Source organism: Cottoperca gobio, chromosome 9 (genome assembly GCF_900634415.1).
Source record: "Cottoperca gobio chromosome 9, fCotGob3.1, whole genome shotgun sequence".
NCBI classification, from domain to species: Eukaryota; Metazoa; Chordata; class Actinopteri; order Perciformes; family Bovichtidae; genus Cottoperca; species Cottoperca gobio.
The window spans coordinates 26,141,137-26,156,034 of NC_041363.1; the positions used below are offsets into that span (position 1 = coordinate 26,141,137).

The 14,898-nt window shown below is 40.8% G+C and overlaps 1 pseudogene; it reads right to left on the minus strand.

The window, feature by feature from the left end:
- Nucleotides 1-5,193: 5,193 nt before the first annotated feature.
- On the minus strand, nt 5,194-9,207 carry LOC115013938 (trichohyalin-like; annotated as a pseudogene).
- Nucleotides 9,208-14,898: the final 5,691 nt, after the last annotated feature.

The following is a 14,898-nucleotide window of genomic DNA, read 5'->3' on the forward strand; positions in this document are numbered from 1 at the left end:
GTCCGATATCAATGTTGTGTCTGCAGAAGAGGGTTGAACTGGATTCCTCTTACACTCAGCAGCCACGCAGAGCTGAGACTCAATAAGCTCATGCTGACGATGCACATAAACACACTTGCACACGTTCCTTAATTAAAAAGAACGGCCTCCAGTTTTTTCTTCAGCCGCAGACAGAGGCCCCACAGACCCTCCCAGGTCAGTTATGTTGCTGATTAGACCTCCTCAGGTTGGAGTTGTGCAAAGCTTTGCTGGGATTTACATGAGGTCATCATGTACTAATAAGAAGTTTAAATTGCGCTGCAACAATACAAGAGAGACCCTGAAGTCCCCCCCAAGAAAAAGTAATTATCATGTTGCACATGATAATTACTTTCAAGACACTGAAGCCTCCATATTTTAACTATTTAATGTTTAACTGTCACTTTTCATAAATGTTCTGGTCATACTTTACTCAAGTAAAATGACAAGTGCAGGACTTTTACTTGTAACAGTATTTTGGCTCTGTGGTGTTGTTGCTTTACTGAAGAAACAGATCTGAGTTCTTCTTCCACCCCTGGGTGTCAACATGATCACGCAACATCTTCAATTCAGAGGAGAGCATCTTGCGTTTCATTTAGTTTTGTGACAAAGAAGAAAATGCAACAAATACCAATGATATTGAATATTGTAGACAATTAGCATTTGTATCCTGGTGGTAAAAATGTATGTGCTATAACCGAACACAAGAAGCATCAAACAATTAAACAAAGTTTCATGCAATGATTGAACAGTTGAAAAATATGCTTATTCACTGAAATTTATTTTACTGAGTTTACGCCTTGGAAACCACATTCACACAAACACACACCTGTACACACCTGCAGTGAGAATGTGCCCTAATTGTTCTGCCAATGTCTATCTTTCAACACAGCTATGAATCACAAGTCACATATAAACATCACACACACACACACACACACACACACACACACACACACACACACACACACACACACACACACACACACACACACACACACACACACACAAACACACACCTGTACACACCTGCAGTGAGTATGTGCCCTAATTGTTCTGCCAATGTCTATCTTTCAACACATCTGTGAATCACAAGTCACATATAAACCTCACACACACACACACACACACACACACACACACACACACACACCCACACACGGGAGCCCTGATAGAAACTGACTGTCGTGCTCATCAAACTGTCATCCCGCTCCGAGGAGACGTTACGTCTTCTTCTTCCTCAAACAGTTTAACCTTTAGTCACCTCAGGATTCATTCTGACACGGTGACAGAATCTATCACAACACAACAACCGACAAACATGTGTGTCTGTGTGTTCTTCTATATATGGTTCTTGTCAGCCGAGGGATTGTCTCAGGTCATCACCTCACGTTGTTTACGTTGAGGGTTGATGACATCAGCTGATGTGCGTTTACAACATCTGCGTCAAAGATGTCGGATTCAATTAATATTTATTTGTCATAATAATTTTACGTGTTGCTACCTTACATACCTACAGCTGGTATACTTACTTTAACCTCTTAGAAGGTGGGCGAATTTAGTATAAAGACATTTCTTTCTAATATTTGTATGTTTTTTCTGTACAATAAATAATAAATATTATTTTGGAAAAACAAACTAAGGGAAGTGACGCATCTAAGGAAAGAGGCGCTCATTTCCTATACGATGCGCGTGCCACCAGGACGCTGAGCTGATCCTGGGTCAGTCTGTAACAAAAGAAGTGGGTGGGCACTTTCTTATCAAGTTGACACTCATTGGCTCATGAAGGTTGTAAAAAGCCCACCAAAGCTCTGATTGGCTCAAATGAAGTGTCAATCTAACGCTAAGCTTCCGCCTAACATTCAGGAAGTATGCACGAGATATTTGTTATGACTGTTTATGATCACACAATGTAAAAATCGATCAGCTGATTTCACAGATTGCAACACCTGTTCATGGACTTTTATCGATGTGATGATGTTCACTTGATCTTTTTACCGGAAACGAACGTGTGGACCTCTGGCAATGCCTTAGGAGCGTCTTAATATTGCTGAAAAGAGGATATTTATGAGGCTTTATAGGTAAGTGGGCTCAAAGTTATGATTTTGATTTTGAGTGTACTTGCTAGTTTGAGGAGCTGATTGTACCGCTGTTGTGATTTTCATCTCCATATTAAAATAGACCAGATTCTAAGCTTTCCAAAAATATAAAAAAGATCTTTGCAGAATTCAAAAATGTACATGTACAGGCGCAATAAAACACCTGCTGGGCCCGCACACTCTAAATGCCAAATATAAAAAATTGTATTTTCTTTAAAGCTAAGCTAAAGGAACTGAAGAACTTCAGAAACATTTTCTCATTTGATCTTCGGACAATATCCAGAGAATCCGAACAGCACATTGTCCGGAGTTTGGTTTAGGTGAGGGGTAGCGCCTGGCTAGAGCGCGCAGGAGGCATGCAATGATGCAGATTACACTGCAGTCATGTAGTCGGATTGTAATTTGCTCATAAACAACCAAGTCTCCTGCCGTCCCTTGCCTTTGTCTTTCAATTTTGGAGTCGGCCCTTACAGACCGAAATTCCCGGATCACGTCGTCTCTCCAGTCTAACGTTGTCTTTGTGTAACGGACCCTTCTTCTTCACCCTCTGATATTTGCTTTCTTCTAGTTTCACGGCAGCCACGATAGGCACATCATCACCACGCCCACTCGCTGGCAGTGAAGGCTCCGGGCAATGAGCGGCTCTAGTCACACATGGGCTCAATCGGACATTACACGGCCTGAGTAGTAGGGAGCTGGCAGTGTCTTGGTCATTTCAAGGTTGCAGACAGCTATAGGGACTCAGTAATGGCAATGACTACTTAGGGTCTTAGGATCTACACTGGGTTTTGGGTAATTAAAACTAAAACCAACGTAAAACTGTCAACTTTTATTTTCAGTAGTCACTCATGCACTCCCCCACAGCAGCAGCCTCAGCTGGTCTGCTCTGAAGGATGCTGTTCACAATCTGATGCACAATGCATGCTGGTACATGTAGGCAGAATGGCACAGACATATTTAGCTGCAGAGGTTTCCTTTTATAGTCTTTGCTTCAGCAGCCGAGAATCATGTGATGAGATGATGAAGCTCTTCTCTGATCGGCCCTTAACTCTCCGTCTGTCATCACACGGTCTTCTTCTGCAGTGACGAGTTGTTTGTGTTCAATCTAATGAACAACACGGTGAGCTCAGACACACAACTTTATATAACTGAACAGACACATTACATATCCACACTGACATCATTTTGCCTGAAGGCAGATTGGATGAACCTAACATAAGTTTTCGTATAAAAGATATAAGATTCCTCTTGTTCTCTCAATTTAAATCATTGATGCAGATGTTTTGATATTTTCAAATTAAAGTATGATTTACAATCACATTTTACATAATTATAGTCTAATTTAACAAGGATGTTCATCCAAAGAATGTACATTTTTAAAGGTAAGTTAATTGTTTTTTGAGTGAACACAGCTTAGTTTTACTTCTGATACTACATGCATTAAGTTAATACCTGTTACTTAAAGAAGTATTTCCACATTATATTATGAGTTATATTCTAGTATGATATATGTTATGGTAATAAATGATTATGTATTATGACTTAATTGAAGAAATATGCAAAATATTTACATTGCTGTGTATATATATATTTATTTTATTTGTAATGTGCTACTGTATATATTATTAATTCTCAAACCTATACCAATGTATTGTACATATATTAACTACATTTTTCTACTTTAATATGTCATACTTCCATAAGGTTTTCTGAGTTGCAGTGCATTTAAATATATATATTTGCACAAAGATTTGAAGGAAGTCAGGGATATGTATTATGTTATTTATTTCATTTTAATTGTAAATAGTTATTTTTCTGTTTCCTACCTCTTAAGCTTGTTTCTTTTCTCCTATAACATACATTTCTATCATGAACATCAATAAAGTCTTAATAAAGACTTAATAAAGCCTAAATGACTAGACATGGTAAATAGAGTATCTTAAAGCAATAAAACCATATCAGTCCAGTCAGCTGGTTTTACACGTACACATGCTTGTACAGACATTAACTTTCTCACACAGTGATACCAGCCAGTCGCATATTTCCCCTGACAGGTTAGTGTGTGTTTGCTTTCTCAGCCTGGACTGAATGAGGATTACATATTCCCTCTGAGTCACTGCCTCACTTCAAAGACTGCCACACACACACATACCACACACACACACACACACACACACACACACACACACACACACACACACACACACACACACACACACACACACACACACACACACACACACACACACACACACACACAGAGTTTCCCAGACTGCTTCATGATGAAGGTGGCGCTGTCGGCTTTTGGAGTGAAGAGCAAGGTTGAAGCAGAAACTGTCATTATCTGTTTAAACAGTGTTTGTACTGCATACCAGTGTTGAGGAAGTATTCACATCCTTTGACTAAATAAAAGTTGCAATACCACAGTGGAAAAAATATCCACTAAAAGTTAAACTCCTGGATTCAAAATCTTACTAAAGTAAAAGTACAGGATGTATGTATAATTAGGAAGATATGCTTAAAGTAATAACAGTAAAAGTAAAATCGATCCTGTATTTTATGATCCATATTGTTAATCGGATTTTGGCATTATACATATTGAATTTGAAACTTATTGTTATTGTTGTCTTAGACTTTTGTATTTTTACTGTTTTCATTTCCTATCAAAATTGCAGCAATATAATTTCCTTTTTTTAAAACTTTTTTTAAAATTATAATTATCGTTAATGATGCATTAATGTTGAAGCTGTTTTAGCTACTTCATGTAGTTATGTTAGTTAATATATAACAACAAATCATATTTCATAAACTGATATATATTGTGTTAAGTAGACGAATGAAGCAGATGGACGAATGAAGCAGATGGAAATAATCATGTAAACTATGTTTCTCAAAATTGTACTTGAAAATGTACTTTCAACCACCTCTGCACACACACACACACACACACACACACACACACACACACACACACACACACACACACACACACACACACACACACACACACACACACTTAAATACTGATTTATTACAATCTTTACAATTTACAAATAATATTAAACAGTTAACATCCAAAACCTTTTTTTGTTGGCAGTTTTGCAGAATTATTTTGATCAATTTATATTCAGTCTTTTACAAAGAGATAGCACATCGTCGTCAGCATATCAGCTGAACCCGTCGCTGCACTTTAAGTTTTTTGTCCTCCAGGGAGTAACTTCACTCAAACATCAGCATGGCCTCAAAGTTTTTAAGAAGAAGACCTTTGAGATTCAGATTCTTTGGGGACACAAGTAATTGAAATGACTTGCTCCTCTTTCACGCCACGACACATTCCAGCTGAGTCTCTGAAACTCCACCGACCATTTGGACCCTCCAGGGCTCCTCTCCTGCCCATCCCTGCACTGTGCCCAGGCTCCCCTCTCCCTCCTGGGGCTGAGACGCTGCCGTGTCTGGACACTGACCCTGGACCTCTGCAAGTTCACAAAAAAGTGAATTTTGGACAGAAAAAGAACAACAGCTACAACAAGTAATATCTACGATTAAAATCTGAGACTAAATTAAACTTCTACTTCAAGTAGACATGAAGTTAAAAGACGTAATTATGGAGTCGGACTACTTACTTGTTCTGACTCAGCTAAACTCAAAATGAAAAAAATATAAAGTTAAATGACTAAAGTTCGACTAAAACTAGGATAGGATAATTAACTAGGATAATTGACATTTTCAAAAGGCTACGACTAAAATAAAATCTGAATCACATGCCAAAATAAACACGTAAATATAGTGTGTAATTAGTGTTAGACTACCTAGCTAATATGGTCAAACAATAAACAGCCCTGCCAAAGCTGAATACCCCATTACAGTCACGGACATTTCTTTGTATTTTGCTATGTGTAAACCGACCTGTGCAGGTGTGTGTCTCCTCAGTGTAGATCTGCAGGAAGACAAGAGCACAGAGGAGCAGCAGCCAGCGGCAGGCCTGGTCCGGGGCCTCCCTGATGGTTGGCTTCCTGCTCTGAGAAGCTGGGTACAGGACCCGGCGGGGGCGACGGACCCGAGGAGGAGGGAGACGCAGGGAGGAAGATGAGAAACAAGAGGAGGATATGAAGCTGCTGGTTGCTTCCAAATGCCCCAAGGCCTCAGGGAGCTGTCTGCAGGAGGAGGAGGAGGAGGAGGAGGAGGAGGAGGAGGAGGAGGAGGAAGGCATGGTCGATGTTTGATGGTCTTCTTTACTGTTAGGAGTCTTCTGCAGCTTCTCTTTTTATCTCACTCTGCCTTCACTGTTTCACCCCCTCAGTCTTTCTATCAGTCCTGTCTTGACCTGAAAATCTCTTTTGGGTGCAGCTGTAATCATGTAGCATCTTCTGCTCCTCTTTGTCTTTCAGTCTTCTCCAGGTTGTTATCAGATTCTCTCCATCACAAGCCTGTACTCATCTTTCTCAGACTTTAAATTTGTGTCTTGCCTTCTATTATTCACTCTTTTACTTCATGTTCTCTTTGTCAATTTCTCTCTTTCTTGCTCTGAAATTCTATCTTAATCACTAATCTAGTTCTACATTCAGCACACACTCTATATATAGTAGATATGCAGAGTAGGTGTAGTCAGATTGCCTGTAGCCAGGTAAACCCCGCCCACCTCTGGAATTAATATTGTTGGGAAATTATTTTTAGATGCACGCAAACTCCCTCCCCCCTCCCCGTCCTCCTCCTCCTCCTCCTCCTCCTCCCCTTCTGTCTGCATCACATTTCACAGCTGCGGGGGAATCTCTTCTGCAGCTGCACAACAGGCTCGACTCCAAGATTTCTGTCTCTGTGCAACATTTCACATCATCATTTCACTTACAATATGTGATGGTGTGGCTCTCACCTTCTCTTTCACACCTTTCATTTCTGCCCTACCTCAGTTTAACAGTTTGATCTGTGTGACTTCTGACCACATAGGGACCCAGGATCTTATTTTTGCCCTGGGCCTCCCTCTCTTCTCTTCTCCTCTCCTCTCCTCTCCTCTCCTTTCATCTCCTCTCCTCTCTTCTCCTCTCCTCTCCTCTCCTTTCCTCTCCTCTCTTCTCTTCTCTTCTCCTCTCTTCTCCTCCCTCTCCTCTCTCTCCTCTCCTCTCCTCTCCTCTCCTCCCCTCTCCACTACTCTCTTTTCTCTTCTCCTCTCTTTTCCTCTCCTCTCTTCTCCTCTCATCTCCTCTCTTCTCTTCTCCTCTCCTCTCCTCTCCTCTCCTCTCCTCTCCTCTCTCTCCTCTCCTCTCTTCTCCTCTCTTCTCCTCTCCTCTCTTCTCCTCTCCTCTCCTCTCTTTTCCTCTCCTCCTCTCTTCTCCTCTCTTCTCCTCTCCTCTCCTTTCCTCTCTTCTCCTCTCTTCTCCTCTCCTCTCCTCTCCTCTCTTTTCCTCTCCTCTCTTCTCCTCTCCTCTCTTCTCCTCTCCTCTCATCTCCTCTCTTTTCCTCTCTTCTCCTCCCCTCTCCTCTCTGCTCCTCTATTCTCCTCTCCTCTCCTCTCCTCTCCTGTCCTCTCCTTTCCTCCCCTCTCCAATGCTCTCCACTACTCTCTTCTCTCTTCTCCTCTCTTTTCTCTTCTCTCTCCTTTCTTCTCCTCTCTTCTCTTCTCCTCTCTTCTCCTCTCTTCTCCTCTCCTCTCCTTTCCTCTCTTCTCCTCTCTTCTCCTCTCTTCTCCTCTCTTCTCCTCTCTTCTCCTCTCCTCTACTTTCCTCTCCTCTCCTCTCCTCTCCTCTCCTCTCCTCTCCTCTCCTCTCCTCTACTCTCCTCTCCTCTCCTCTTCTCCTATCCTTCCCTCTCCACTGCTCTCCTCTCCTCGCCACTGCTCTCCTTGTTTCCTCCTCTCCTCTCCCTCCTTGCTTCCTCTCCTTCACCCCCCTCCTTTGTTTCCTGTCCTCCTCTCCTTTGTTTCCTGTCCTCCTCTCCTTGTTTGCTCTTCTCCTTTCCTCTCCTCTCATATTTTCTCTCCTTACCTTGTTTCCTCTCCTCTCTCTTTTTTTTCCACTCCTCCTCTCCCCTCCTTTTTACTCTATTCCTCTCTCATATTTTTCCTTTCCTTTCCTTTTCTTTACTCCTCTCCTTTGATTCCTTTTATCTCCTCTCCTCGCTCTCCCTTTTTCCTCTCCTCACATCCTCTTGTTTCATCTTCTCTTTCTCCTTGTTTCATCTCCAAACTCTTTTCTCCTTTCTCCTCTCTCTCTTTCTTGTTTCATCTCTCCTTGTTTCCTCTCATCTCTTCTCCTCTATTTCCTCCCTCTCCTCTCTCTCATTTGTCCTTCTTTCCTCTCCTCTCCTCTCTTGTCCTCTCCGTTCCTCCCCTCTCCACTGCTCTCCACTACTCTCTTCTCTCTTCTCCTCTCTTTTCCTCTTCTCCTCTCCTTTCTTCTCCTCTCTTCTCCTTTCTTCTCCTCACTTCTCCTCTCTTCTCCTCTCCTCTCCTTTCCCCTCTTCTCCTCTCTTCTCCTCTCCTCTCCTTTCCTCTCTTCTCCTCTCTTCTCCTCTCTTCTCCTCTCCTCTACTTTCCTCTCCTCTCTTCTCCTCTCTTCTCATCTTCTCTCCTTTCCTCTCCTCTCCTCTCTTCTCCTCTCCTCTCCTCTCCTCTCTTCTCCTATCCTTCCCTCTCCACTGCTCTCCTCTCCTCGCCACTGCTCTCCTTGTTTCCTCCTCTCCTCTCCCTCCTTGCTTCCTCTCCTTCTCCCCCCTCCTTTGTTTCCTGTCCTCCTCTCCTTTGTTTCCTGTCCTCCTCTCCTTGTTTCCTCTTCTCCTTTCCTCTCCTCTCCTCTCCTCTCATATTTTCTTACCTTGTTTCCTCTCCTCTCTCTTCTTTTTTCCACTCCTCCTCTCCCCTCCTTTTTACTCTATTCCTCTCTCATATTTTTCCTTTCCTTTCCTTTTCTTTACTCCTCTCCTTTGATTCCTTTTATCTCCTCTCCTCGCTCTCCCTTTTTCCTCTCCTCACATCCTCTTGTTTCATCTTCTCTTTCTCCTTGTTTCCTCTCCAAACTCTTTTCTCCTTTCTCCTCTCTCTCTTTCTTGTTTCATCTCTCCTTGTTTCCTCTCATCTCTTCTCCTCTCTTTCCTCCCTCTCCTCTCTCTAATTTGTCCTTCTTTCCTCTCCTCTCCTTGCGTGTGGACTTCAGTTTTGTTTTTCCTCGTCTCTCCTCAGGCTTCGACCACAGAAACTCTCACTGAAACTTCTGGAATGTTTTAGAGTTGCTTTGATAGCCTGCCTCCCTCTCTCTCTGCACGCAACACACACATCCCTGCATGCAACATGTGGAGTATTATTATTGCATTGCATGATGTGCAATACATGTCATTTAAAGCAACATGGATTGAGTCATGATACACGGGTTCCACTCGCACAAACTCACACATACCCACTGTATGTGGATGTCAACACATAAACTTCAACTTGAACTCAGTTTAACGGTTTTAACTGTGTGGCGTCAAGCAGGTTTATTTGACCAATGATAGTGTGCATGTAAATATACTGTACTGCTGATTATGTGTAAAGAGTCTAACTGCAAACAAAAGCTATTTAAAATGTGAGTTTCACTGTTAACCAGCTTGTTATTAATTGCTTTTTCGAATCAAGTGACTCAATTCCTAAAATAACCATTTTGCCACAGTGATTTATTCTGTTAACTAATTCTAAATTAAATCCAGACTGACTGGCTGATGGATCTTCTCTATGACGTACATGCTGCACTAAAGTGAGCAACAAATAGAGCTGGTTAAATGTGCTCCGACTCTGCTTCATTAAATCCTGATTATCTTGCATCTGAACTCTTTAACCCCTTAAATTAAGCCTCCATGAGATCAAATCCATCAAATCATTCCAAGTCCAGGCCCTGGCCTAAGGGAACACATACTTCCTCTGACTGTTGTCTTTGTCCTAAAACTATTAATTGTTTTAAGGTTCATGTATGCATGTTTTTCCACACCTAACAAGATATGAAACCACTCATTAATGTTGAAGATCAAAAGGGAATTTAATCATAAGAGTTGAAGAACAGAAGGAATTTTGCCTTAGTTGGAGATTACAGTTAATAGGCGTTAGCGTTTAGAATATGCAACAGTATGATACACTACGATACAGCTGATTCAATATGATCTGATTCCATTGTACTTGGGCTTATCACGGTGCTTCAAGCTACATGTTAACATTCTCACAATAACAATGCTGATGTTTGGCAGGTATAATGTTAACCATGTTCTCCATTTTAGCTGGTGGGACTGTCATTAGTTCTGCTGCTGTTTGGTCAAAAACTAAAGTAATGGGCATATTGAAATGTTGATCTGATGATGGCACTAGATGAAAAGTTAAGTTATTACAATTCTGTGTCACATGAATGAGGAACCACATTTCATCACAATCCATCACATAGTTGTTAGGATATTTCAGTTAAAACCACAAACCTAACGGACGCAGTAGAGAAAAACTTAGAGGATCATCCAAAACATCAGGATCCATCCTGAGGGGAACATGAATATCTAAAGTTTACGGCAATCTATCCAATAGTTAATGATATATTTCAGTCTGGACCAGTGGTAGACGATCTGACAGCCCTCCGTCATGGGTGGGTTTAGGAGACTAGCAGCAGATCTGAGTCTTTTAACTCCAATGGGAGTTAACGTGAACACAGATTATTTTGCACCATAGTCACTCAAATAAATATTGGACCGATTTTTCACAAGCCAAATATCTTCAGAACATTCTGACAGTAAAATGGAATTTTTCAGATGAACAAATCCGAAGAGAATTACACTTGTTTGATTTGTCAGTTACAACAAACTCTTGTGAGATCTGTCAACACAGTTGTTAATGTTAGTCAAACTGTGGCAACATTTTAAGGTGACAACAACGAACGTTTGTGAACGCCCTAGCTAACTAATAAATAGATCGATAGATAGCTAGAACTTTATTTATCTCAAGGGAAGTTGTTGTGCAACAGTTGCAATACACAGTAGGAAACAGTATAAGATTTACAAAACAAAAATGTACAAATAGTGCTAAATGTTTTATACAAATATATATTTATAGAACAATGTAAGAATAAGATGAGATGGGGTAATGTGCAATATTCAACAAGATGAGGTAAGGTGCAGTATTTGGCAAAATATATTTTATACATTTGTTAGCTGTGTAAATATCTAATGTTAGCTAAATATAAATACATTAGAACACGGCCACTGAGGAGACAGGAAACCATTTCATACCATTGGCGCTGCTTGTACTGCGCCATCTTTAGCTATAGAGCATCTTTGGTTATAACACTAGTGCTGATTATTTTAGGAGAGTGTCCTTTTTTGGTTCACAATTGTATCATATGAATGTATACTGTATGTTCCTAGAGGAGTTAAGAAACGTACAAAGACTTTAGTTTAATTGTAGATTTGCATATTAGTTCAATCTGTTCTACCAACAACAGCATGCTATGTTGCTAGCTTGTTTAGCCAACTACCAAGCGTTGTGTTTGTATGGTAACATGAGTGTTTGTATATTTCTACTATCATCACTGAAGATACATGTTGCAGAACAGTTCAGTGACTGTTTGTCTATTACCAGAATAAACCAACTTAAGTGGGAACCCTGTCCTGTAGTGTCTTTATATCACAGGTGTGTTTATCTGACATACAGAAGGTACGCTTACGTCATAGAAATAAGAGGATAGCTTTAACACACTCAGCTGATCCCAGAAACCAAAATCTAAGATATTTGAAGTGAAGTGTTGAAGTATCAATAAACTCTTTCACACCTATTACATTTCTATCATAGATGTTTTCATTGAGGCAGCCGCTTCTGTTGTTCTAGTGTCAACTTTATTTTTAACACAGTGTGTTGTTCACACAGTGAAATCCTCAGCTGACATGGGTCAAAGCTGTTTTACGTCAGTGTATCATGTTTTCACAGCAGAGAGAGGACACTCTTTTGTTCACACAACAAGCCACGTGAAACTTTATACAAAGAAAGAAGTTTTCCATAGGCATGTTTCTATGTACCAAGAAAACACTTATACGCTGGATAGCAGGCGCCTACACCAAAAATAGCCCTTTGTTATGGTCTGCGTAGCTTTAGAAAACGTGAAGAGATGAAATAGAATCCAAAAATCCAGTTTGAGTAACAAAGCCAATCCCTCAGCATGACGTCTTCTCAGATGCTATTGCTCTATAATACCATGATGCTGATACTTTCCCATCTCAAGTCTTTGTCATGCACCTGCATACCTGTTAAAATCTATTTAAAGACCCAATTGACTGGACATATGGCCAAGAAATCAGCGTTCTCTAGGAGAAATATACCTGAGCTTTCTCATTTAAGAAATCAGCTTACTGGAGAAAGCCGGCTGTAACTCTATTGCTTAAATGCATACAACCCCACTTTTTGTTTCACGTACATATGAACAGTAGATACATGTACCAAACTCCTGCAGGTAGACCTCTAAAGGAAAGATTGGGAAGAACTGTTGCAAGATGAGAATTCCCTGTATTGATCCATAGAAGCAACCAGGGGATCAGTGTGTCAGAGCGGGTGGGGCACACATCCCTGTTGCAACACAGTGAGAAAGTGATGACTTTGAGTGAAGCCGATACAGAAGAATTCCTGAGAAGACGCAAAGCAGAGTCCGAGCGAGGGTCAAAGACTTGATTCGAGGACAGTGTTGTTACAAACTGTAACAGCTAACAATTATGTCAATTTAATAAAGATGTGAAGCTTTGTTCACATCCATCTCAGTCCTGGGAACAGTTCACTTCCTTGCTGCTCTTGATGTTGTGTGATGCTGCAGTAGCTGCTTTCTGTTGTTGGCACTGGCATGGTAACAGAATACCGATGTGCTGAGAGCAAAGGCACGTCGGAGCTTGAATGTCATATTATTACATGTTGACAATACATGAGTGCTTCCCAGAGCGATGATCACAGCAGCTAACACCCTGCAGGAATCCAGTCTCATTATTAAACGTTTATTTCAAAGGAAATTACAGTTTGATTCAACCTGCTTTGTGGTTTTGTTCCTGTTGGTTAAACCAATTATTCAAATTCAGAAATTTAAATTAAGGGTGACCTTCATAACAATTTAATCCATAAAATATTTAACACCCACAAGGTTTTAAAGAGGCACTCCCTTCCTTAACTCTATAATAAAAAGTTCTAAAATGAAATACATGTTGTGTTCACCTGTGAGACCATTTGTATTTTCTCTTTGTCCTGATGATTCTAATGTTAAACGTCTAATCTGGAGCCTAATAATAATAATTACAGCTGCAGGTGGAATGTATTAAAGCCTGATATATCTTCGTCCTCTGTGCCAAAGAGCTCCATTGGGTGACATGCTCCTTCATTACCATAAACACACACACACACACACACACACACACTGCAGTTTACTTTGATTCAATCCCACATAGACCGCCCTGATGCCACATATACTCACTAGAGCAACAAATGCAGAGTAATGTGCCGCCAAAATATGAACTACTGAGCTTTAGTCTTAAAAATTAAACTATATATTTCTGTTTTTAAGGATTTACGTCTCCAGTAGGAACCAATGGGCTTGGAGCTGAGAGAGCAGAATTAAGAGCCGAACTAACTAAAATGTTGTTGGTCTGAGTCTAAACAGGAGATGTGTCGACAATATACAGGGCGCTTACGGTAGATGAAAAGTGGAATTTCTTTATTCATGCATCTTTAAAAGGAGTCTGGGACAGCGGCAGCAGCTCAGTCAGTAAGGACTTGACATGAGAACCAGAGGGTTGCTGGTTCAAGTCCCCAAACTGTCCAAGAACAGAGTGCATCCTGGTACTTACACCCACCATCTCTATGAATGAAAATGTAACAATACCTTAAAGAACTGTCCTGTTTGAGTAATGTTAATGATAACTACAGCGACCAGCTGTTTTAGGAAATTACTTTTTTAAGTTATTTTTAAAGATTGACAACTTCAGTAGGAACCAATGAGTTTGGAGCTTAGAGCAACAGAGAGACAGTCAAAGTATTGAGAGATTGACTAACACATTGTTGGTTTTTCATGGGATTTGTTGACAGTAAAAAAAATAACAGCAGCCTCATAAAGCCATCTGTAGTGTTTGATTGCACTGTCCCTGCGCTTTAATGAAATGTTTACCGGCTGGTTAACAGAGCCGCACCATCTGAGGAGGAGGAGCTCATGTTGGAAGCTTGATGTGTTGAGAAATATCAAATGAATGCTCATGGCAGTCTGCAAGTTTAAATACAGACTGCCATGACAACTGGGGAAACAAACAGCTGACTTACCTGCAACTGATTGTTAATAGCATAATTTAGGGAGCTATTTTGAAGCGTGCCTCTCCCCTCTGCTCTGCAGCCCGAGGCCTGCAGCAGGTCGTGTTCTGTTGATCTGTTGCAGCCACAACACAAACCCCTGCTGCTTATTGAGATTTCATAAAAGTAAATGTTTTGTGAGGACACCAGAAAGCCAATGACAAAATAGTTTTTGCAGATAAATTAGGTTCCCTGCTAAAATGCACCACAAACTAACATAAGTACCTACTTTTAAATGACATTTATCAAGTTCAGAACTTTTCCTAAGCGAGTCAGGATTAGGTTCCTGCTGCCATTAAGAAGAGTGAAATGAACGTCAGCTGAGCCGCAGAGGCAGCAGTGTCATCATAGTGACGTAAACATCCTGAGTGGTTTTATTGCCTTACTTGTTCATTGTGCAATACGTGTATTTTACATTTTCTCCCCATGTTCTGAGGTCAGGATGAGTACAGACGTCATGAATAAGGAGGTCAA